The 24,611-nt window shown below is 52.0% G+C and overlaps 1 protein-coding gene, 1 non-coding gene and 2 pseudogenes across 2 annotated transcripts in view; 3 read left to right on the top strand and 1 right to left on the bottom strand.

The window, feature by feature from the left end:
- The window catches only part of LOC148666183 (antigen WC1.1-like), a 648,305-nt gene that overhangs the window by 557,407 nt on the left and 66,287 nt on the right, over positions 1-24,611 (top strand). The window lies entirely within an intron of this gene.
- On the bottom strand, positions 14,171-14,314 carry LOC148666189 (U1 spliceosomal RNA; annotated as a pseudogene).
- Positions 16,126-16,244, top strand: LOC148666188 (5S ribosomal RNA; annotated as a pseudogene).
- Positions 22,441-22,513, top strand: trnaa-agc (transfer RNA alanine (anticodon AGC)). Its single transcript has one exon. It is a non-coding gene; the product is annotated as a tRNA-Ala (tRNA).

The raw sequence follows: 24,611 nt of genomic DNA, 5'->3' as shown, positions 1-24,611 counted from the left end.
AGGGGGTTACCTCTTCCTGGGCTGCCTCCTCCGGTTGTTCCTGGGCCTCGGGGGAAGAAAGTTCAGTTTCCTCTAGAACGAGGAAATGGTTCTCCCTTAACACTCTTTTCTTTTTGTCCTTCCGAAGGTGGATCCGCCCTGCATCTCTTCTCCCGCTTTCTCTTTCCCTTCTTGCTGGGAGTTATAGGGCCCTTCCTCCGGTCAGCCATTTTGTCCGTCGTCCTGGCGGCCATCTTGTGGCACTGGTGCGGCTGGGGGTGTGGCCTCGGCAGTTTAGGTTCTCTGCGGGGGAGGTGCGGGTTCTTTGTTCTCACCTCTCTCCCTTTGTCTTGAGACCGGTTTCTGCCGGCCGGCTTCCACCACCTGCGCAAACGACCTGCGCAGGAGCTCCCAGGAGCTCTTGGACACGACGCACAGACAGAGCGCGGGGAGCCGCCGCCTGCAAACACGGCTCCAGGCAGGACTCCGCTCCGCAGGAGCCGCAGAGCAGAGGAGATGGGGGCAGCTTAGCTCCTGTGCAGAGACCTGAGCTGTTGTTGCTGCAGACGCTGTCTTTTCTGTTCTCGGGGTAGGAGTGAATGTTCAGTTGCCCTTAGAAATGAAGCAGAGCACTTCAACGGCATGGGTGTGTGTGTGTGCGTGCGCCCTGGTGATTCTGGGAGACAGATCGAACCTGGGCTAAAAGAGAGGGGGCTTAGCCCTCTTCCATTTGCTAGTTCAAAGTTGTACAACCCATTTGTATCTGCTAGGCGGCGCAGTCGTCGTGCACAAAGAACGCTTTGAAAAGCGACAAAAGCAAGTCATTCCGAGTTGGTCGTTTGTGTTTTCCGTTCAGGCGCGAAATGCTGAAATGATCTCTCGGTTCCTTGGTTGTCATTTCTGCGTCGTAAAGGAATCACAGCACGCGTCGCCTTCCAGCACGCTGGGTCGGGACACAATGCCGGGGGTCGGAGAGGGCAATGTCTTCCTTGTTAATAAAGTAACAAGTATCCCTGCCTGTCACGCGGGAGACCGGGGTTCGATTCCCTGGCGGGTAATTGCTTTTCTTTTACCTCCTTAGAGAAAGGACTGCCTTTCACTTCTCTGTTTTCTTTCACAGCGTCGTGCACCTTTTCATTGCTCTCGCTTTCAGAGCCTCCGCACGGCACACGACTCGACATCAGGAAGCACATTGAAGTGAAAGCAGGGAGCGCTGCGACATGCACTGTGCAGATCCCGCCACACTAAGAGGTGAGTGGGTCTGTTCGAAGCACAAAGAACGCTTTGATAAGCGTCAAAGGCAAGTCATTCCGAGCTGGTCATTTGAAAGCAGGATGCGCTGCGACATGCACTGTGCAGATCCCGCCACACAAAGAGGTGAGTGGGTCTGCTCGATCACAGCGCTAGGCGAATCCCCAATCCCCTTTTGTGCGTGGCGACAAAAGAAGTCTGTTCCCGCCCGGTTTTTGAACCGGGTACCTTTCACGTGTGAGGCAAATGTGAAAACCACTACACTACGGAAAGGTGGTAAGATGTGTCCAGCAGCCCAGTGTGATTCAGCTGCTTTCAGTGCCTTTATTGGAGTGCGCTGATGGACCGTGCTCTCTCTCCAGAGACCAGCACGCCTGTCATGGACAGAGCAGGAAAGGTGGCGCCACATTCTACAGCCCTCTCCACGCAATCGACGAAATCGGGCTACTGAAGTGGAGAAAATCGCCTCTCCAGAAAGTGCAAATATCATCTTGGAGAGTATAAATCCTATTGCCGAAGGTCAGCCCTGTCTACCAGAGTAACCCTCCCACCTCCTGCAGCGATGATCAGCTCGTCTCACACGCGAGAAGTTTCGGCTGGAAACAAGCGCCCCCTCTTCTCGCACGTTTTGCACGTTCGAGTAGTTTTAATGCGGCTCCTTCGTACACGGTGCTGATCTTTTGGAAAGCAGGAGGCAAAACCGACACGTCCCCATACCGGGAATCGAACCCGGGGCGCCTGGGTGAAAACCAGGAATCCTAACCGCTAGACCAGAGCACGCAACCGGGCATTGTGCAAGCAAACTAAATAAATATGAGAAAACACGCAAGAGAGTTGTCACTCAGTGTCGAAGGGTCGATGTATACTGGGGCTCAGTTGAAATGCAACATCAGGACTTTCCCGAATTATGTCACACGAAGAGAGCACAGCCTTTTCCGCCCTGCCACGTGTGTATCAGTAACTCGCCGTGATCGCATAGGGGTCAGTACTTTGCGTTGTGGCCGTCCTGATGTACCCCGGTCTCCCGCGTGACAGGTGGGGATACTCGCCACTATACTAACGAGGAAGACATCGCTCTCTGCTTAGTGTGCAAAACACTTACTTGCAGCATTGTGGGTGCTGTGGTTTAAACGCTATTGGTTTGTGAACAGAATATCCCTATCCCAGTGCATTGTGCCACATTAAATTTAACACACGAGAAAAAGAAATTCAGAACGCAAAGCTGTGTCAGTGTTCTGTGTAAAAAATTGGTTTGAACATCACGGGAGCTGTTTTTAATAAGCTGCTGAGTAAAGATTATTGAAGCATTTATAGGTTCTTTTCAGAACAAAGGACGAGTGGAGACGCGATTAACAAACAAGCATTAGCTTTATTCGTTAACAACCACACAAAACCAAACACAGGATCTACATGCACATGAGGAGACTGACGGAACATGTACACATCGTTAGGGTGGTAATTACCTAACAACACACTATACTTTTACAAGACTACACAGGGCACTCGAACTATTAGGACATTATTTACACAGGTAGGGTCAGCCGCTGGTCATCGTGCTGACCCTCAGACTCTCCCCGGCTACCACTCCCAGCATGCCCAGCGGTACTACGAGCGCCTGGGGGTGCTTCCTCCTTACCACCAGGCGAGGGCATTACACTGCCCCCACCTGAAGCGTCTGGCGTCTCGTCGACATCGAACACCCCCCTCAAGCTGTACTTGTATTCGGCTAACTGCTGCGGAACCCTGCGTGAGCGGCCGCTGCGCTGCGGTGACGGCTGGCGACCCACGGACGCCCCACTATCGGCCGGCTCCAGCCCCGGCTGCTCCTCTAGAGCCTGACCACACGGCTCCTCTTCCCGGGCCCGGTAGGGGGCCAGGCGGTCTCGGTGCAGGACCACCACTCTCCCCCGTGTTCGCAACCGGACACGGTAGCAGACCTCGCCCACCACCCCGAGTACCTCAGCGGGCCCCTCCCACGACGGCGCCAGCTTAGGGCTGAGGCCTTTGCGGCGGCGCGGGTTGTACACCCAAACCGAGTCCCCGGGCTGGAAGGCAGGCCCCCTGCAGCGCAGGTCGTAGTGCCGCTTCTGCCGGACCCCCGCCTGTGTCAGGTGGGTCCGTGCAAAGCTGTGTACCCGCTGCATCCACTGCCACAGGTCCCACTCGTAGTCCGGTCCAGCCGGCAGTGCCGACCCGTTTTCAGGCAGCGGGCCGAAGACCAGGTCCACCGGGGTTCGCATTTCCTGGCCCAGCATGAGCGAGGCCGGGGTGCACCCGGTGGATTCCTGGACCACGGTCCTATACGCCCAGAGCGCAAGGGGGAGGTGGCAGTCCCAGTCCCGTTGGTGCCGGGACACCAGGGTGAACAGCTGGGTGGCGAGCGTCCGATTAAACCGCTCCACCAACCCGTCGCTCTGGGGATGCAGCGGTGTGGTCCGCGTGGCGCTGGCACACTCTGGCGAAGACCTGGGACTCGAAGTTACGCCCCTGGTCACTGTGTAACTCCTCCGGCACCCACAGCCTGGCAAACATCCCCTCCAGCAGTGCATCGGCCACCGTGGGGGCACTCTGGTCCGGGGGGGCGTAGGCCTCCGGCCACTTCGTAAAATAATCCATGGCCACCAAGACGTAGCGGTTCCCAGCCTCGGTGTGTGGAAACGGGCCCAAAACGTCCGCCCCCACCCGCTCCATAGGAGCCCCCACCTGGTGTTGTTGGAGGGGGGCCCTTCTGCGCCACGCACACCGCACACGTTCGGCAGTACCGCTCCACGTCCCGGTGGCAAAGACCCCAATAAAAATGGCCTCGGTGACGCTGCAGGGTTTTTTTACCGCCGAAGTGCCCCATGCCCGGCTGGCCGTGCACCGCTCGGAGCACCGCCCTGCGGAGTGACCGAGGAACCACCAGCTGCCACCGTATCTCGCCACTGGAGGGTACCCCCCACCCCCGGCGCAGCACCCCGTCCTTTACCGCCAAGGCCTCCCACAGGGCGCAGAGGGCCTTGACGGACTTCGGGTGCGGGGCGAGCTCCTCTCTCGTAGGCCGCACTCCAGCTGCCCTCCAGGGGAGCACCGGCCCCACGTCAGGATCAGCTGCCTGACGTTGCGCCAGGTCTGGCAGGCCCACCACCAGCGGCCCCTCCCGGGCCGTGGCCGCGGTGCTCACCCCCGCCACGGTGCGGACAGCCTCCTCACGCTGCTCCCGCCGGGCGCAGTGGTGGCGTTCCGCGGCCTCGCAGGGGTGCCGCGAGAGAGCGTCGGCAATGAGATGGCAAGACCCCGCACGGTGCACGACAGTGAAGTCGTACTCCTGCAGGATCTCTATCCATCGCGCCATCTCCCCTCCGGCTCCTTAAAGTGGAGCAGCAAGGTGAGGGACGCATGGTCGGTCCTCAGCTGGAACCGGGTCCCGAACAGGTACGGCCTGAAGTGGTGGACCGCCGCCATCACCGCCAGCAGCTCGCGATGGGTCACGCAGTAGTTCCGCTCAGGCCTAGTCAAAGCCCGACTATAGTAGGCCACTACACGCTCCCCATCCGGCCCCTCCTGCGCCAACACCGCACCCACCCCCGAGTCACTTTCGTCGGTGTCAAGAACATACGGCAACCGCGGGTCGGGGTAGGCCAGCACGGGGGCCCCCACCAGAGCTTCACGCAACCGGCCGAAAGCAGTCTCACAGCCCGAGTCCCAGTCGAAACGGCGGCTCTTGTCGGTGAGGCGGTGCAGCGGGGCAGCGATGCTGGCAAAGTCCCGGACGAACCTCCGGTAGTACGAGGCCAACCCCAGAAAGCTGCGGAGCTCCGTGACGGTGCGTGGAGTCGGCCAGTCCCTCACTGCGGCGACCTTACCTGGGTCCGTAGCCACCCCTCGCGGTCCAACAACATGTCCCAGGAAGCTCACCTCCAGCCGCAGGAGCTCGCACTTGCGGGGGTTGAGCCTCAGGCCAGCACGGCGGATGCAGGCCAGCACCGCCTGGAGGTTCGTCAAGGCCTGGTCGAAGCCCCGGGCATGAACCAGCAGATCGTCCAGATACAGCACACACTGGTTCCGGGGGACAGATGCCAGCACCCTCTCCATCAGCCTCTCGAACGTCGCCGGGGCATTGCACAGGCCAAAAGGCATGACAGTAAACTGCCAGAGGCCCTGGCCGATAGAAAAGGCCGTCTTCGGGCGAGCATCGGGAGCAAGCGGTACCTGCCAGTAGCCGCAGCGGAGGTCCAGGGAGCTGAACCAGGTCGACCCGGTGATGTAGTCTAGGGCGTCATCTATCCTCGGCAGGGGGTAGGAATCTTTCCGGGTGACCTCGTTCAGCTTGCGGTAGTTGACGCAGAACCTCCACGAGCCGTCTTTTTTTTTTACCACTACAGCTGGCGCCGACCACGGGCTCGCGGAGGGCTCAATCATCCCCGCTGCGGCCATCTCCCGGATCTTTTCCTCGGCGGCGGTCCGCTTGGCGTGAACCATGCGTCCCGGTGGGATGCGGATGGGCCGAGCGTCGCCGGTGTTGATCTCGTGTTGGACCAGGGCAGTGCGGGTGCAGTCCTCATCTATCGCCGCAAAGAGATCCTCGTTCTGGGCGAGTAGCGCCTGGAGCCGCTGCCGCTGGTCCTGATCGAGGCCCTCGCAGCTCCGCTGGTAGAGATCCTCAACGGCGCGCCTCGCTTCCACGCAACGCTCGGCTCCCGCCGCCGCCGCCTTGTCTGGCCCCCCGGCTGACTCGGGAGCAGGATCCAACACGCTCGCTTCCCGGCTCACAGGCCTGGTCTGCCCCGGCGACTGCCGCCGCCGCCGCCACTGCCTCTTTTTCTCCCGGCTCCGGCAAGCCCGCGTCCCTCGGCCTTCGCCGGGCCTGCCCTCCACCAGGTGAAGTCGCTCCCCTTGCCACACCAACTCAAGTCCAAACTGGCCCCCACTCGCTGCAGTACGTCCAGCCCCAGAATGCAGTCCTCCTGGATGGGTGCGAGGTAGCAGGGGTGGCGCACCGTCACTGCATCTAGACGGAAGGCAAGCACCTGTTTCCCCCGGACTGCAGCGAGCTGTCCCGTCACGGTCCTAAGCAGCAAGCTGGAGGCCTCCCATCCTGGGGGGTTGGTGCCCTCGGTGTCGGGGAAGACGCCCGGCCGGAGTAGGGTTACCGATGAACCGGTGTTGAGTAGGGCCAGGCAGGGTTGGTCCTCGATTTTGTAGTGGAGGTACAGGCCCCGGCTACAGCCGACTCGCCCCACGGTGGCGTGAGGGGCGCCGGTCTTAACAGCGCTCTCCGGAGCGGGGGTTGAGGTGTTCGAGGGGCGGCCTTCCCCACGCTGAGTCGCCCCATTCCCGTTTCCCTACGCCGATCGAGGAGTGCGAGGTTCGGGTGCCCGGCAGAACCGGGCTCGGTGTCCTCTCTTCCCGCAGCGGTTGCAAATCAGCGTGCGGGGCTGTTCCGCGGGGGTCGCTGCCCGGGCTGGCTCCTCTTCCCCCTCGCTCGATTCCTCCGTCGCCGTCTCGGTCAGCCGGCAGGGCGCACTGCGTCTGCTGGCACTTCCAGTCACCCCGAACACGGCCTCAGCCCGTGTAGCAAGGGTCAAGGCCTGCTCCAGCGATGTTGGCGCGGCCAGCTGCACGTGGCGCCGCAGCTCCTCGGGTGAGAGGGCCTTGAGAAAAGCCTGGAGAGCCATCTCCCGCTGCGCCTCCAGGGGGAAAGTTGGGTATCCTCGGCGGGCAAGGAACGCGACATCAGCGGCAACCGGGCCCAGTCGCTCTCCTGGTTGGCACCGCCGCAGGGCCAGCCTCTCCCGCATCAAGTCCGGCGCCTCCTCTACACCGAAACGCAGCTGGAGAGCCGCCGCCAGCGCCGTGTATTCGCCTCGCACCCGCGCCGATGGGTGTGGGAATCGCTGATCGGCTCCGGCAGGGAGAGTATCCTCTATCTGGGGTGGCCGCTGACCAGGAGTAGCGGCCAGTCGCCCCAATTCTACCGGCAAAACCACTATTGAATAGCCCTGGTAAGGGCTGTGGCCACCTGTCGCACCCAGGAGTTGCTCAGGCTCCCTATGTGCGCTGCCGATGGGTTCTGTTTCTTCCAGCATCAGCCGGCACTTAACAGAATCAGGTAGTGTCTGCCACAAGTTGTCCATTCTGCCCGCTTCTGACACCAATGTAGCGTTTGCAGGTTCTTTTCAGAACAAGGACGAGTGGAGACGTGATTAACAAACAAGCATTAGCTTTATTCATTTACAACCACACAAAACCAAACACAGGATCTACACACACATGAGGAGACTGACGGAACACGTACACTTATTTAGGGTGGTAATTACCTAACAACACACTATACTTTTACAGGACTACACAGGGCACTAGAATTACTAGGACATTATTTACACAGGTAGGGTCAGCCGCTGGTCATCATGCTGACCCTCAGACTCTCCCCGGCTACCACTCCCAGCATGCCCAGTGGTACTTCAAGCGCCTAGGGGCGCTTCCTCCTCACCACCAGGCGAGGGCGTTACAATATGGACTCCCAGGAGGCTCCCATACTTCAGAATCTTGCGTTCTTATCAGAACATACTGATGCGCAAACATATTCATTACCATATTTCAAAGCATTGGAATAATATATGTCGTACAGCAACACAAAAACAGGAAGACAAGTATCACAGCTACTATAATCGGTGTTAGTAACTTAAAGAAAAACATTCCCCCTGGCCCAAACAGTGATTCTAACCAGGAGAGAAATGGGTGAGGCTGTAGAATGAGGCATTAAAGCACATACATAACAAGATGCATTAAATTTCTTTAACTTTACAGTATGATTTATAAGTTTATACCACAAATTACTCATATCCCCCTCATTATCAGTTTCATTCAGCCAATTTGTATACAAAGAGGCTTCGCCTTTAGATTCTTCCTCTTTCTGGGTGGTGACAGGCTTCCACATAAAAAGGAAAAAGGCTGGGCACATCAGTCCCAAGCATGTGATCCCCATCTATCCCTGTGGAGACATCACTCCTGCACTTTGCTCAGTTCGTTTGTGACCTTTTTACAGTGGGAAGCATGAATTCAGGGCACCCTTTCCGTGACTTTCACAGCAGTCGCAGTGGTCAGCAGCCTTGGTACGGCCCCCTCCACCTGAGTGAACACCACTTCTATTTCCTGAAGTAATAACTCTTAGAAAAATCTACACATTGTTCCACTGCCTCAGCTGTGCCATTTTGCAGAACAATTCTAGCTGAAGTTGTAAAGTTTCTCATTGGCCCGTTCCTGCAAAACATCTTATTATGAACAAACAAATCATAATAATAATGTGCATCTAGGGGAATCACTCCCCCCTTAAAACTATATTGTTTTACCCATCAGGTTCTGCCACTAGATAAGAGAACCTTTCCCATGAAATCATTTTTTGACCTTCATGATCCCTTCAGGGCATACAATTAGCACAGAAGCAGCAGCTTTAGTCCACATGTTTTTCAAGCAGGATATTAACAGTATGATTATAACGAATAATACCAGACACACAAATATGTATTGAACCAGAGACCCTCTCCAGGTTCCTAGCACAGACTGTAGCCATGCACCAATGCCCCAATCATCTGGATTATAATTATGATATATATTTTTCTTCATCATAGATGTGCTTTGCTAAATCATGAATTTGCTAATAATTGTCTAGAATACAAGTACTGTTTAGTCTTTGCTCACCTAAACAGCTGTCTATCACCCTAATAGAGAATGGCCTAAAACTGTGATTATAGCGAGGAGCATACAGTTATTTCCATTCTAATACATCTGAGTTACACTCAGACTAAAAGCAGGGCTATTTACCCATGCCAATAAACCTTAATAATCACCTCTATCAAAGGGGATTACTCCCATGAGCATCTTTTATAGCAATACAATCCCAACAGGAGCTCTGATTATTATTTGTGGCTGACTGATAAAGTATTGATTCCATATCCCCATTTATAAAAGTAAAACTCCTTACACTTAACAGGTACACTGTCACCCCCCCCTCAGGAAGCTCAACAAACACAGAAACAGTGACAATATAATAATGTTCACTCAGTCTCTGGTGCAGTGGTTCGGTGTCAGTGCAATGCGTAGATCCAGCGATCTCATCCTGTCACTCAGATGGCAGAGTCGGTAGTCAGTTGCACTTGATATGGTCCTTCCCAGCAGGGTTGCAACATCTGGCAGGGTATATCTTCCTCACCCACACCCACTCGCCAGGTATCAGGTCGTGTCTTCCCTCTACTGGAGGTCTCCAAGTGTCCAGCACCTGTTCACCAGCCCCGTGCACCACTTCAATTAACAACCTACAATACTACAATAGAGAATTAGCAAATTCAACAATCCATTAGCCAAATTCATCCCTCCAGGAAGTTTCATTGATTGGCCTGTGATGATATCAAACAGGCTCTATTACACAGTTCTGTTTGATCCAACCCGCATCCCATGGTGTTCCTTCAGTCTGATGTCTAGTCAATCTTTTCTGTTCCTTCATTCCACTGTTCCAGCAGACTGAGGGTGATCTCAGTCCATCTCACCCCGAATAATCCAGCCACAGCCTGTCCCTTGATCATAATACATGCAGTAGGGCAGTGCCCACCAAGGGCTTATCTCCATCATCAAGTGTTTGGTAGACACAGAGGCAGTGATAGCAACCCACTGGGAAAACAGATTATAAGAGCCAAGGTTGTAAACATTTGTTACTGCATAAAGGTTTCTCAGGAGCAGGCCTTTTGAGCTGTAGCACCTGCACCTGAACTGTAGTTGAGTTCCTTTGATAAGCATCACATTGAGATACCACATAAGTGGCTACTGCTTCAAACACAGTCCCCACCCAGGTTTGGGTAACCAGCACACCATTTGACTCACACCCAGGTGTCCGACAGATAGTCGAGCTACAAAGGGCATTAGGCTGTGAGGGCATGCAGAGCGTCCAGTGTGCTGGCAGCACCACACTCTTTTCTAACCATGTCCTTTTCTCTGCTTTAGAGGCCTCAGCCTGAATATCCTGTAGCTGTCCCCTTTTCACCAACAGAGGTCTCACAGGGGTCTCAGACTCCTGTTCTACCAGGACTGTGCACCTGACAGCTACATCTGCAAAGTTGTTCCCTCGAGTTACTGGAAACATTTCTTTATTATGTGATTTACACTTTACCACAGCTACTTCAGTCAGTAGCTGCAAAGCTTCTAACAGTTCAGAGACAAACCCAGCATTCTTGACTAGAGTCCCTGCCATGTTGGGGAAATCCCTATTCCTTCACTGCCATCCAAAATTGTGGCATACACCAAATGTATATATACAGTCTATATAAATTGCTATAATTTTCCATTTAGCATATTTACAAGTTTCAATTAAATATTTTCATTCGGTCTGCTAGTCCTACACCAGATTATCCACAGTTTATACAGCCAGGCAGGTAGCCTGCACAACACATAAACACGGCCCCTTGGCCACCGCATCAAGGGGTCCTGAATAATAATAACCCACCAGACGATGCCTATCTCCATGCTCCTGCACCAGCACAACGGCTCACAACCCATTTCTTTCACTTACAGACAGATTACATACAGATGATCCGTCTGAGGGAATACAGTCCAGGGCCAGTGTCTGCAAGAAAGCTTGTTTCAAAACATCAAAAACGGTTTCTGCTGCAGGGGTCAAGGCAATTTTGTCTTTAGACTGCACTACCCCCCTTAAACCAATACGTCACTAGACAAGCTCGTTCTGAGAAGGCATTCACCCTGGTTTTATCATGTAGTTGGTTTTATACTCCTTTTTTTCCTCTTTAGATCCAATACTTGGAGTAGCCCGGCCTTATGGATTCCCTCATTAGGTAAAACAATCACAATATCACATAACTCTATTGAGATAGTTCACATAAATTCTATTTCATACAGTAATTCCTTGTAAATGCTGCAGGGCATCCCAGCTCAATAGGTCTGGGGTGTCCCCCACCCACATCAGTAGTTGAAACTGTACATCTTTTCCCAAGCATACTGTGACAGCTTGTATCTGCTTTAAACGCAACCCTTGCACCCCTTCTCCTGTAGCCTCCTGTTACCCGTTAGAAAACTTTATATCACATCTTTATGCAGTTATAGTCTAAAAACAGGACAGCTGTGCTCCAGTTACTGCACACTGTAAGATTATTTCGCTTTTATTTAAATCCTGAGATAAATTTATGAAGGCTACAAAGGGGCTTACTAGATTAAATCTATTAGTTCACACACGGCTCTCGTTTCAGCTTCTGACGTGTTCTTTAATTGTGAAATCAAGCCTCTTTCTTACAATTTCTCCAAAAAACACCCTTTGTTTTAGTAACTGCACACCAGCTTATTAGTAGTTTTGTCTTGCCCCCCTTTCCCCCAGGGCTAGTTAACTCACCCCCCATCTGGATATGCCCAATCAGGAGATTTATCCCAGTCCTCATTATTTTCTTGAAGGGGTCTTATATCTTGGTATAATAAAGTCGCACAATAATTGTGACAAACTGGCAGCTCCTTTCTCTCCTCCTTGGGAGTCTTTTTACCTCCCATTTGCAGCGCTAGCACTTCTGCATGCATGCTTCGCGAGTTATTAAATCAAATCTGTCTCCGCTCTCCGTAATATCAGGAAAGCACAGTTGTACATTCTTGGCAACATCAGGTTTTAACCCACTCAAGTAAATTTGTTTTATTACTGTGGAAGTATATTCATTCACTTCCTTTTCATCAGCTAATCCCAAGAATACTATCCATAAAGTTATAAACCTTTCTGTAAAATCTAAAACATCCTCACTTTCCTTTGCTAACATGCTGTTACTTTTTTCCAATCAGTTTTCGGTGGGTAATGCTCTTTCAAAAATCTCCACACTAATTCCCACCCTTCTCCCAGATTCTCTCTTAAGGCGTTCTATTTCTTCTTTTGCTTTTTCTTTTTCTACATATATAACTTCGTTTCATTCAGCCATTGCTTTTAGCTTTTCCGTCAGGGATTTTTGCGTCTCATCTATGATATTCTGTTGAATTCTCAAATATTCCTCTAAAATAAAACCCTTATCTGTTTATTTTTATCCCAATGTTCATACACTTTTCTACATTCCTGTTCAGCCTAAATTCCGTCTGACAGTCCATATTTCTTTGCATTAATCTAATTTGTTTTCCTTCACACCAAACCATTTTCACGTCTCCCACGCGCCACGCGGAATACCCCAGTCGAGACAAACTGACGAACTATCACAATACAGGAACACGGACCAGGTTCCAGATCCTGGCTTTAAACTCACAGTTACCATTTTCGGCTCTTCTGCGAGTACAGTTCTAGTTACTTCAGCTTCAGAAAAACCCTGCACCCACCACAGCAACATGGAGAGGACAAGCGACTTTTTAGAAAAGAGGAGTCCTTACCTCTTTTTAGAAGCGGCCGCCTAACTTTTCCTCTCCATGTCCGTGTGGTTTAATTTAGATGGATACTTCTTCATCATTTGGGTCATGTATCCACCAATCTGCCTCCTCCTTTTTAGAGGACGTTGTAAACCTTTAGGAACAATATGATCTAGCAACAAGGTTATGTCACTGTAATTAGCCTTAAGACAATCAAGAACAAGGCTTACCTTTCTTTAAAATTCTTTACGATCATCAGGCAATTTAGGAAAAGACTTGACTAATGCAAATAATTCACTAGGAGACCAAGGTCAATGTACATATGCTGGAGTTCCTTCTGGACCTGTAAAAGTGCACATTGGCATTTCACGAACAAGTAAAAAGGCTTTGGCTCCGGGCCACTTTCTAATTTTGGTGGAGACTTTTTCTTTTTAGTACGCATGGCCATGACTTTAGCTGCAGCTTGCTGTTCTTTAGTTTCAAGACTAGTCTTTTTTGAAGCTTCCCATCATTTCTGTGATTCCTCTTTCCCAGTTTTCCAATTCACTTTCTTTCCTTTCTTCTCATTCTCTTCTAAGTTTTCCCTTAACATTTCTATTTTATCCCTGTCATCTCATCTTCAGGAAACTTCTTTTCCTAATTCCACTTTCCCCTGTCCATTCTGACCACTTACAAAGATCCTTCATAGTTATGGGCCCCTAATTATCAGCCTCACCAGCCTCCCATTTCTCTGCAACATAAGATCACTTACTGATGTCAGACTGCTGTGAATTTTCCAGATGCGTATCTCGAAGGATAAAAAGTTTATCCCCCGAGGTTCTTCCAATTTGCTAAAATTGTCCGGGTCCGGATGAAGTTTCATCAGCCGTCCGCGCTCAGGTTTGTGATCCTGTACAAGCCCCCAAATTGTCATGGAAATATAACTATCAAGGAAGCCACAAGAGAGAGTTCTCACCTGAGTAAGCTCTTTATTTCAATTTTGCAATATTGGGAGCCCTGTTGCCACTCTGCAAAGTACATCAGAGACTCAACTCATTACAAGCCGCACAGGATTTTTATAAGATGTTGCAGTGTAAGGGAAAGTTCAGCATTTTGTCATTTCTAATACTTCCCCTTTCCTTAGACAAAAACAGATTACATCACAAAAACGAATAAAAAGAAGCACCAATATATTTTTTGCAAAGCTTATCAGTTACCTTCGGCTGATCTAATGACCCAGACAATACATAGTGTTTTGATACACTGTCTTCTAAAAGTAACCTAGACAGTGCGTACTTTGTTGACGTACTGTCTTCTAAAAATCTGCACGTAGCACAGCAGTTACATTCTTGTTATATATTTTCCTAAAGCTCTCTACATTTTAAGAATCAATTTACTTATTTGATTTCTATTTCAATTTCCTCCTTTTTATTCTTAAAATGTTTAAAGTTAGATACTTCATATGGATTCCCAGGAGGCTCCCATACTTTGGATGCTTCGGAAATTAGATTTTCATTTCAATGGATATTTAACACTTCCAAGAAAAGTGATCTATAACCTCATCTCTAGAGATGTTTTGTTGCTATGGCATGTGTGTGACTCATACATATAAAAAAAGCTGTTTGTAAAACAAATATCGAAGCTGCCTCTACATCTGCAAATTCGCAGGGGTCAGCACAGCCGGAGTGTAATGGTCGAGCCTCACCCTGGGTGAACCTCCTTCTTGATCAAGGTATCTCCCCTACCAGGTAAGTATGAGTTGTACAAGCCCCTGCAGGCCCGCACCCACAGCACAAATCTCGCAGCCTAGGCCAGCTCCTTCGCCCTGCATGCCACCGCCTCCTGCTGTGCCCACTCTTCCGCACACTCACACGCCACACTAACACTCAAAAGTGTGGGCAAAACGAGAAAACGAGCGTGCCGTTTCCTACACATCTAGAGTCGCCATTGCGCATTCGCAGCATGTCCCGGGACGCAATTCGGCCTCATTTGCATAACACCAGACCAGCAGATCACTACACAAGCTCGCGACGTGCGCCTGCCACACACCGATCAAACACCGGAGTGTAGTGTGCTCTCTGAAGGCACCAGTTCTGTAGGGTTTGGGTATTTACTGGGACAATTATTAATTGTAGCTGTAAATCACAAAATGATTCTTTTGATGGCTTTAGAATCCAACCATGTGATATAACTCAAACAACGCACACACACACAGGTACTAATACACGAGGATACATTTATTAATACATAGAATATGCATGTAAACCTAACAGATCTTATCGAGAGGGTTATCAGAATACAAAAGATATATATTCAATCAGTTACGAAGTGTTACATATATCAAGAGGACATACGTTCAGTATATCATTCATTTAGACTGTTTCGTAATTGAACTTGGTTACAACTTCTACATTAGATACTCAAAACAAGTACATAACTCTTAGGAATTAAATTGATATCAACTGGTTGGGATAACAATTGAATTCTCGAGCTGTAATGCATTGAAGTTGAATACTCATCCAATCTCTAGGGATTCAGATCTCCTGCAGGCTCTCTGGCTCCGTGCCAGGCTGTGCTGTGCAGCTTGCGACGGTGCGCTGCTGATGCTCACTGACCGGCTAGTTAGTGTTGGCTTTAACTAGCAATGTTTGTGCACAGGAGAAAAGATGACTGTGGGTCCCAGCAGGTTAGGAAGAAGACCGGTTCATTCCTGATGAAGCGCTAGTTCTGAATAGTGATTCAGCTGTCCACAGTTCCGACCTGTTCATGGGGCTTTCTGCTGATGCTAACCTCGGGTGGATCCTCTGGTTACTCTCTGGCAACCTCCACTCTCGACTCTTAGAACAAAGGAAAGTTTTGGCACTCAGACACACTGGCCGTTCCGTGGTTGTCAGGGCTGAGTCTCAGGATGGTCAGGAGGCGCGCTGCGAGAATGTCCTGCCCTTGGGAGCCTTCTGCTCCTGGGCCGTCCTGCCCTGGAATTCTCCTTTGAATTCCCTTTAGAAAAGTCCACGAAATAGTCACTCAGGCCCTCTGTGTTGCCTGTTTTTACCTGGAGGAACTTCAGCTCATTCATTGGCTGAAAGTTCCATGGGCATGAGAGTCCCACGTTGGTTAATCAAGGTAAGATATGAGTCACTTACTCCTGACACTTAGGAATGCAGTCCAGATGTCCATCTGGCACACCCTAGACAGATAGGCGTCAATGGATGACCATTGATCATGATAGCCAGGCTTAGCTAAGTGCATCCCCATTTGGGAGCTGTCCCTTAACAAAAGAAAACATATTTAAATCAGCCTGCATGAATAGTTTCTCTGTGGCTGCACCACAGAGATGAACAGAGAGATGGGGCCTCAGTTGGAAAAGCACAGCAACACTTAATTATGTCTTATTAACAAGCATTGCCGTTACAAGTGAAAGACTGAAGTGAAATAGAGCGGGGACGAAGGCAGTGAAGAGAGAGAACGTGGGAAGAAGAGAAAAACGCACGGGAATAAAAGCAGCGTCGTAAAAGAGGTGACGGAGCTGTCCTCTCTATAAGAAAGGTGCCATTGAAACCTGCTCTCGCTTATGGCCACACCCCCTTGAGCACGCCTGATCTTTTCTGATCTCGGAAGCTAAGCAGGGACAGGCCTGGTTAGTACTTGGATGGGAGACTGCCTGGGAATACCAGGTGCTGTAAGCTTTTAAGCGCAGGAGGCGCCCTATCCCCGCTCGCTCGCTCATTCCCCTGTTCACACGTGCAGTGCGGCTTTTCTGTCTGTTTATTTGTCAGCTTTGGCGAAACACGGGTGCTTGTGTATTAGTGTGAGCGTTTTTTATTCTGATCATGAACAGTTTTACAAGTCCGCATAGGAACGAGGAAAGGTTTATCGCCAGCTGAAAAGAGACACAGCGCTTCAGCTGTGGAGACTTGTTCGGCTGGCGTTCTGGGAGTCGCGTTTTTCAGAATTGTATTGAGATCGTTTTCCACAGAGCTCAGATGTCAAAGCACAGTAGCAGCTCTCCACAGAGATCCTCTATAGCGCCCTTTCTCCCGCAGCTCCGTCCTCATTGGAAGGAAGCAAGAGTGAAAGGCTGAAGTGAAATAGAGCGGGGACGAAGGCAGTGGAGAGAGAGAACGTGGGAAGAAGAGAAAAACGCAAGGGAAAAAAGCAGTATTGTAAAAGAGGTGACGGAGCTGTCCTCTCTATAAGAAAGGTGCCATTGAGCCTTGCTCTCGCTTACGGCCACACCCCCTTGAGCAGGCCCTCTGATGTCACAGGGGGCGTGGTCAGCGTGAGAGCAGGAAGAAGGATTTGTTTGTCTCAAGTAAGACTTTGTTTTTTGTGAATTTTTGTGGTTTCTTGGTGTTTTTGGTTGATTTTGAAGCCCTCCCCTTCAGCCTAGCGCTGTTTGGGGAGGGGAGAGGCTTTTGGTTTTTTGTTGTTGCTTTTTTGTTGCTTTCTGAGTCCTGTTTGTGTTTTAATGGTAGGAAAAATCATGGAGGCAGAGAATGTTATTGTAGTGGAGGAGGAGAGTGGTGTAAGAAAGAGAAGGATGAGGAATTCAGACCGACCCCCCTGGCGGGTTTTTGCAAGGGCGCATACTGTTGTGGTGGATGTAAGCGGCATGGAGAAACCATCTGCGGGTGCTATTATCGCAGCGGTGCACGGCGTCTGTGGGGAGGGCTCTCTTTTTGCTTGCCGCCCCCGGACGCCAAAAGAGTTTGAACTGACTCTGGACTCAAAAGATCATGGGGACGCGGTGGCTGTGGGGCTGGATGTGCAGGGCACACCCTGCTACTGCCGCTGATTGGAGCGGAAGGAGGTAGTGGTGTCCTTCCTTCACCTCCCGGCATATATCTCAGACGAGACTATCAAGAAGAAGCTGAGTAGCTGGGGGGTGAGAGTGATTTCGGTCATCAGGATGCGCCACTACCCTGGGACCACCATTGCTGATGGCACGAGGTTTGTTTGGATTCGCTTTCCCGAGCATGTTGCCTCGTTGCCATACAGCACCCGCTTCGCCACGGCAGAGGGGGAGCAGTACTTCAGGGTCCTCCACGACCAGCAACAAAGGGTGTGTCATGTCTGCCTGGACTCGGGGCACATCGCCAAGGACTGCCCTGAGTTCCTCTGCTATGAGTGCAGACAGCCCGGCCACCGCGCCAGGAACTGCACCGCTGCCAAGTGCCCGGACTGCCTCCACGTGCTCATGAGCTGCACTGCGAGCCGGAGCCGGAAGATCCAGCCGCCGCAGGAGCAGCTGCCCACAACGCGGAGGGGGTTGAAGATGGACTACGAGTGGCCGCTGCAGGTGAGCATGGAGAGTTGCCAGCAGCGGCGCCCTAGGACCCTTGTGAGCCAGCAACGCCCCAGCCGGTGATGGGGGAGAAGCAGAGGAGGACCCTCCAATCCTGGGTACAGCGCAGCAGAAAGGAGCCGGGGACCAGCCAGCATCTCCACCAGCGGGGGCGCCCCGTTGCTCTAACAAACCTAACAAACCTGAAGAAGGAATGGAGGATGGGTGTCTTGAGATGGATGGGGCAGGGACGGAGGAGGGGGAATTACAGAGCATGGAGAGGGAGATGGAGGGGGAAGGGGAGGTGGTGGAGATGGATGGGGTGGAGAGGGAGGACAGGGAGGAGGGGGAGGGGAGTGTGCGAGCCGGGGTACAACCGCCTGGGCCCTCGAAGGCTGGGATCCAGTGGCACCACGTCAGGCCTCAGCCCAACCTCAATCCCAGTTCAAGAGTTGTCCGCAGACCCATCCCTGATGTCTCTACGGTGGCGGAGACAGGAGGTGGGGAGGAAGCAGCAAGTGTTGGCAATGAGAATGTGGCAGAAAGGGCGGGGAAACTGTTGTGCGGGCCGGAGAATTAACTTCACTCTTTCCCGGCCATATACGTGATGGCATCTTTCGCCTCTTTAAATGCCAACGGGCTGAGGGACAGAGCGAAGCTGGGGGCAGTGTTAGCTCTGCTGGGGTGGACGGATGTTGTCTGCCTCCAGGAGACCTTCTGGAACGAGGAGTGTGTCCCGAAGGTGCGAGCACAGTGGGACTGGGAGCTGTTTTACTGGGAGCTGTGCAGGAGGGGGGTGGCCGTGCTGGTGAGGAGGGGAGTGTACGAGAGTGTAAGGCTCCTGCACCACGACACGGGCGGCCGGCTCCTGAAGGTCTGTCTCGGGTTTCTGGGACAGTCCGTGCTGCTGAGCAACATCTATGCCCCCAATGGGGAAGCTGAGCGGCTCTCCTTCTTCAGGCAGCCAGGGCTGGTCGTCTGAGATTTTAACTGTGCACTGAGTGCGCTCGATGTCGCGGTTGGGATGATCTTTAAGAGCAGCGCTGCTGGCAGCTTCCTGGAGCGCAGTGCTGAGGCTCACGGGTTCGTGGATGCGTGGTGTCAGGCTTATGGTGCGCGGAAGGACTTTTTTCGGCGGCAGGTCGTTGAAGGTGTCTTGAGACAGAGCCGGATCGACCTGTTGCTGGGGCACATGAGTCTCTTCCCGTGCCTGAGCCGGATGCGCTATGTGTTCACGACCCTGAGCGACCATGCTGTGCTTCACTTCTCTGTAGCAGGGGCACAGGAGGACCGGGGCCCCGGCCCCTGGTGCTTTAATAACGCGCTCCTGGGGGAGGCTTCATTCTGTCAGGGCATAGAAGACCTAATCCGGCAGCAGCTGCAGTGCCCCCTGTATAGGTCAGAAAAGCTGGTCAGGTGGGATAATCTCAAGTACGGCATCAAAGAGTTCAGTATCTCGTATGGCCTGTCCCAGGGGCGGGAGAAGGCCAGGCGGGAGAGAGAGCTTCGGGCTCGGATCGCCTCAGAGCTCGGGCTCCTGGCAGATCACGGCGGGGGCTGCGAGCTCTTGCTGGAGCTGAGGGGTGAGCTGGAAGCCCTGGAGGAGGAGAAGTGGAGAGGAACCAGGGTGCGCAGCAGAGCCCAGTATCTTGCCAAGGGCGAGAAGAGCACGAGGTTCTTCTTCGCAGGAGAGGCAGCGCAGCTCCTTCATCGAGGAGCTGGTGGGAGAGGACGGTGTGCGGCTCTCTGCCCCCGAGGCCGTTAGGAATGAGGTGTTTTCTTTTTATAGCTCCTTGTTCTGGTCCGAAGGGGTGGGTGAGTACCCGCCTGTCACAGAGCGATCGTGAGCTCTGTGACAGTGCGCTGAGCTTGGAGGAAGTGCTTGAAGCACTTCGGGGCTCGTCTCCTAACAAGAGCCCTGGGTGGGACGGGCTCTCCTCCAAGCTCTACAGACACTTTCAGCAGTCCCTGGGGCCCCTCCTTCTGGAGGTGTTCCAGGAGATTGCCAGGACCAGCGCTCTGACCCCATCTATGAGAAGGGGGGTGATCTCTCTTGTCTACAAAAAGCAGGGGGATCCCTCCCTTTTGAAAAACTTTCGCCCGATCAGCCTGTTGAACACGGACTATAAGATACTAACTCGTGTTCTCTCCCTCAGGCTCGGGAAGGTTCTGCCCAGGATCCTGTCGCCTTCGCAGACCTACTGCGTCAAGTGGAGAGACATCGCGGACACGGTGTGCTCCATCAGAGATGTTGTGGACCTTATGCGGGAGCAGCCGAGGGGTGGATACGTCCTGAAACTGGACCAGGAGAAGGCCTTCGACAGGGTGGAGCATTCCTTCCTGTTTGAGGTCTTGAAGAGCTTTGGCTTCGGCGAGGCCTTCATCTCCTGGGTGAGGCTCGTGTACAAGGGGATCGTGAGCTGTGTCATGGTGAATGGTTCCCTCACGAGCTTCTTTCCAGTGACCTTGCCTGGGGGCACCTCCACCTCGTTGATCTACCAATATGCTGACGACACCAGACTGACGTTGGCAGAGGTGGCGGAGATCTCGGCCATTTTAGAGGTGGTGCAGGCCTGGTGAGGCTGACTCCGGGGTTGATAAAACATCTGCCCTCCTTTTACAGGGAGGTCCTGCTGGCGAGGGGGTAGTTCATGTCCCAGCATGTCTCCTACACGCCGGAGACCCGGGCCCAGCTTCTGGAACAGCCTCTGTTCCTCAACCCCCTGCTGGTGTCTCGATGGAACAGGCAGCTCTACGAGGCTGGCATATCCAAGGTCAAGGATCTTCTTTATGAAGTAAAGGACGGATTTCTGCCCACCCAGGCTATTGTCGACGCTGTCCGAGAGGTCGATGACGAGCTGCCTGTCAGTAAGATCCGTTAGGATTACGAGCAGCTCAAACTCGGTCTCCCGGACAGTTGGCTGGAGAAGCTCCATCTACAAGACGGGGCAGCAGGCCCGGCCTGGCCGGAGCTGAGGGTGAAGTGGGGGGACCGTGGGGTGGACCTCCTGGGGTGCACCACCAGCATGTTCTACAGGCTGATGGTGGCGAAACGCTTCAGAGTGCCGGTCTCAGAGGTGTTCTGGGGTAAGATCTTCCCCCAGCTCGAGCCAGGGCGTACTTGACGGATCTGCTGGATGGCCTGTTTCGCTCTGTTCGAGGAGTTGTTCTTGACGGGGTGCCCTGGAAAGAGCTGTTCCTCTTTGGGTACCGCGGGTCTGAGGGGGGGGGTTAACGCCATTTTAGTGAACCTCCTCCTCAGCCTAACGAGGACAGCTGTCTGGGAGAGGAGGAACCTCATGATTTACAATGGCCTGAAGCCAGACCTTGTCAGGCTGTACATTGCCAGGGTGAAGGACTGCTTCTCTCTCAGCCTGGCCTACTGCAGGGCTGAAAGGCGGATGGCCGACTTTCGCAGGATCTTCTTAAAAAATAACATCTTTGTGGACCTGCGGGAGGAAGGCCTGTACTTCCGGCTCTTAGATGGGGGTGTCGTTGAAAAAAAGACACACACGGCTCCACCCTTTTCCACCCCTGAATAGCATTGGAGAGTTGAATAACATTCAATTCACATCGAATAGCATTGGCCCCTGAATAGCCCCTGAATAGCATTGGCGAAGCTCAGCACTGGGCCACTGGGCACAATTTCCCACTGTTTCCATAGTGTAGTGGTTATCACGTTAGCCTCACACGTGGAACGTCCCCAGTTCAAAACAGAGCAGCTTTTTTTGTTGCCACGCACACTGTTTGGGGATTCGCCTAGCGCTGTGATCGAACAGACCCACTCACCTCTTAGTGTGGCGGGATCTGCACAGTGCATGTCGCAGCGCTTTCTGCTTTCACTTCAATGTGCTTCCTGATGTCGAGTCATGTGCTGTGCAGAGGCTCTGAAAGCGAGAGAAATGAAAAAGTGCACAGTGCTGTGAAAGAAAACACAGAGAAGTGAAAGGCAGTCCTTTCTCTAAGACCGGGGTAAAGTTAGCTTGAAGTTCGAAAATGATTTTGGCACGCCTGTAGTGCTTTCGCGAAATCTCTTTCGCGAGTTACAAAAACACTTGCTTTGTGTATAAAATGCATTGTGAATGCTTTCTCAGCCTTCACTTTGTCATTTTTATGACTTTTTTTTACCACGCTCAAATATTGTTTTGTCCATATCTTCACAATGGAAGCACAGAACGTCTTCAAACCAAATGCATTTTAAAGACCACAACTTGTGGAAATTTCCACATTCTCTACATCAAACTTTTAGTGAGCTAATTTCGTTTTTCATCGATGCATAATTACGCACTAACTGGAACCCGGGGGACCGCTGTGTGCACATGTTCACAATGCGAGAAATACTGTTCAATACGGCTTCATGCGAAAAACCCGTATATGACCTTAGGAAGCAGAACAGTGCAGTCTCCAATTACCCAGACTGTAAGATGACAAGATGAGTTGATGGAAAGAGCACAAAAGTTCAGCTCGTACAATAGGCAACGAAGATCCCAGCGTCGTCATCGTACTTGAAAGGACTGCCTTGCAGACCAAGGGCAGTGGGCGGTGCCCGGTAAGAGGGGCAGAGGTGGTAAGACATGATGCCGAGAAGCATGAAGCAAGGGGGATTAGCTCAAATGGTAGAGCGCTCGCTTAGCATGCGAGAGGTAGCGGGATCGATGCCCGCATCCTCCAGGTCTGAGTTTGGATCTCCGGAAGCCCGGTGCTCTCATTTAGCCTCTGCGACTTCTGACAGGTGCTCCTCCGTTGCGGAGAGAATGTCCTTCAGTTGTCAAGCGTTGAAGGGCCACACCTCCTTCCCAACCTCAGTCTGCACTGAGTGCGTCTCCGCCATTTTCTCATCCAATTTGTCAGCTTAGCAAGTGAAAAGTATATCCGAGTGAAAACAGTGCTGATAATACTCTCACGAATTGTTAGAAGACGTGCTTTTGATCATCGATTGCTTAACAATCACATTCGTTCGACCTGAGCCATCAAGCTCGTAGTTTTCCTTCAAATCTTGAAAGCTCTCAGTGAGAACATCATAGGCTGCAGGACGCCCCGTAACTTGATTACTTCAACAGAAAGAAGAGCAGACAGCTCCACAAATATGCGAGGCGCAGAAAGCGCAAGGCGAGCCGCACACGTTTCGGTGGCTGAGAGAGGGCAGTTTTTGCTTCTGCATTTCCCAAGTAAGGACGCATGACAACAAGCGATCGCGGTGCTCATCTACGACATAGTGGTGATGAGTTTTCAGTACGTGTTCTTTTGAACGAGCAATGAGGTTGCCGCCTTGGACAGCTGACTGCACGCTCTCATTGTGCCACGTGATGAGAATTCACCAGGCTCGTTCAGTCATTAGTCACATTCCATCGTTTGCCATAAGCAGACGCTGCGAAGTGATGTGGATATCAGTTCCCAGTCTTGTGGAAGAGGAGGAAAAGAGCACACAAGGGCTCGTCCGACCAACGAGCCACAGCAGCACTTTCCGTTTCAATCTGTCAGCGAGCTTGAGGATGAGGGAAAGGCGCCATTCGCTCGTCCAGTCAGACCTTCATCAATAAGTCAAGAAAGCCGCAATTACACGACTGCCTTGCAGACGAAGGGCAGTGAACTGTGCCCGGTAAGAGGGGAACAAGCGGCACTAGGTGACGCCGAGGCATAAGCCCTAGCGAGGGGGGTTGGCTTGTATGGTACAGCACTTGCTTTGCATGTGAGAGGTAGCAAGATCAATTCCCACATTCTCCAGGTGTGTGCCTAGAGCTTGATGTGCCGAAAGGTGTCCTTTAGCCTATGGTCACGCCTTGCATGGAGAGCTGTCACGCATTTCGCAGCCACGCCCCTTTTCATCTTCTCTCTGGCTTAAGCGTCTCCGCCACTCTCTCTTGACATTTCATGTCAGCATGTCAGAAGTCCGAGTGACATTTTTAATGGCTGAGTGAGGGCACGATGCTGAAGCAGAGAGGCCACTTCAGCCAGAGAGACTTGTGCTAGGTGAGATCTGAAAGACGGACTCGCAACAGAAACAGACCAAAAATGTATCGGTGAGATCAAAAGGCAAATGCAACATTCAGCAGAGGGCGTCTAAAGATTAGGGAACGGGCGACTGAAATCCATGTGAGGCAAACTTTCCAGTGTGTGTACTGCAGCTGGGCTTGTTGGCGTAATTGGTAGTGCGTCAGTCTCGTCATCTGAAGGGCCTGAGTTTGATCCTCACACGGGGCAGGGCTGCTTCCTCTCTTGCTCTTTTCAAACACTTGCGGCAACTGTTCACTCATAACCACATCTGGAATGCGTGACCTTTACACGGGGGAGAAGCATCGCCGCATCCCTTTCCTAAAGAACATTCACATTCAGAAATAAGTCAAGAAATTTGCTATTACTTTCGCTCGTGCTGCTGTCGGCCTGCCCATGTTGCCAAAGAAAGATTCACTCGGGGTCAACATGACAGAACAGCGATCATTTCGAAACAATGTTCCACACTCCGTAAGCAAGAACTTCAGTGTTTGCAGTCACCCGATATGCCGATAGTCAAAGGAGCGCAAAACACGAAGCGTCAAAAGACAAGATGAGTTGATGGAAAGAGCGTTGAATTGATGAGCACAAAAGTTCAGCTCGTACAATAGGCAACGAAGGTCCCGGCGTTGTCATCGCACTTGAAAGGACTGCCTTGCAGACTAAGTGCAGTGGGAGGTTGCTGTTTTGAGACGGAGGCATTGGGATGGTGGGCCAAGATCTATTCTTCTTAAGGAATTCTTCATCGTGAAAGATCGGTCCACAGGTCATCCAAAGA

This window comes from Lepisosteus platostomus, chromosome 5 (genome assembly GCF_059453375.1).
Source record: "Lepisosteus platostomus isolate fLepPlt1 chromosome 5, fLepPlt1.hap1, whole genome shotgun sequence".
Classification (NCBI taxonomy): Eukaryota; Metazoa; Chordata; class Actinopteri; order Semionotiformes; family Lepisosteidae; genus Lepisosteus; species Lepisosteus platostomus.
The sequence above is the reverse complement of the archived record's forward strand: the minus strand, read 5'-3'. Positions and strand labels throughout refer to the sequence as shown.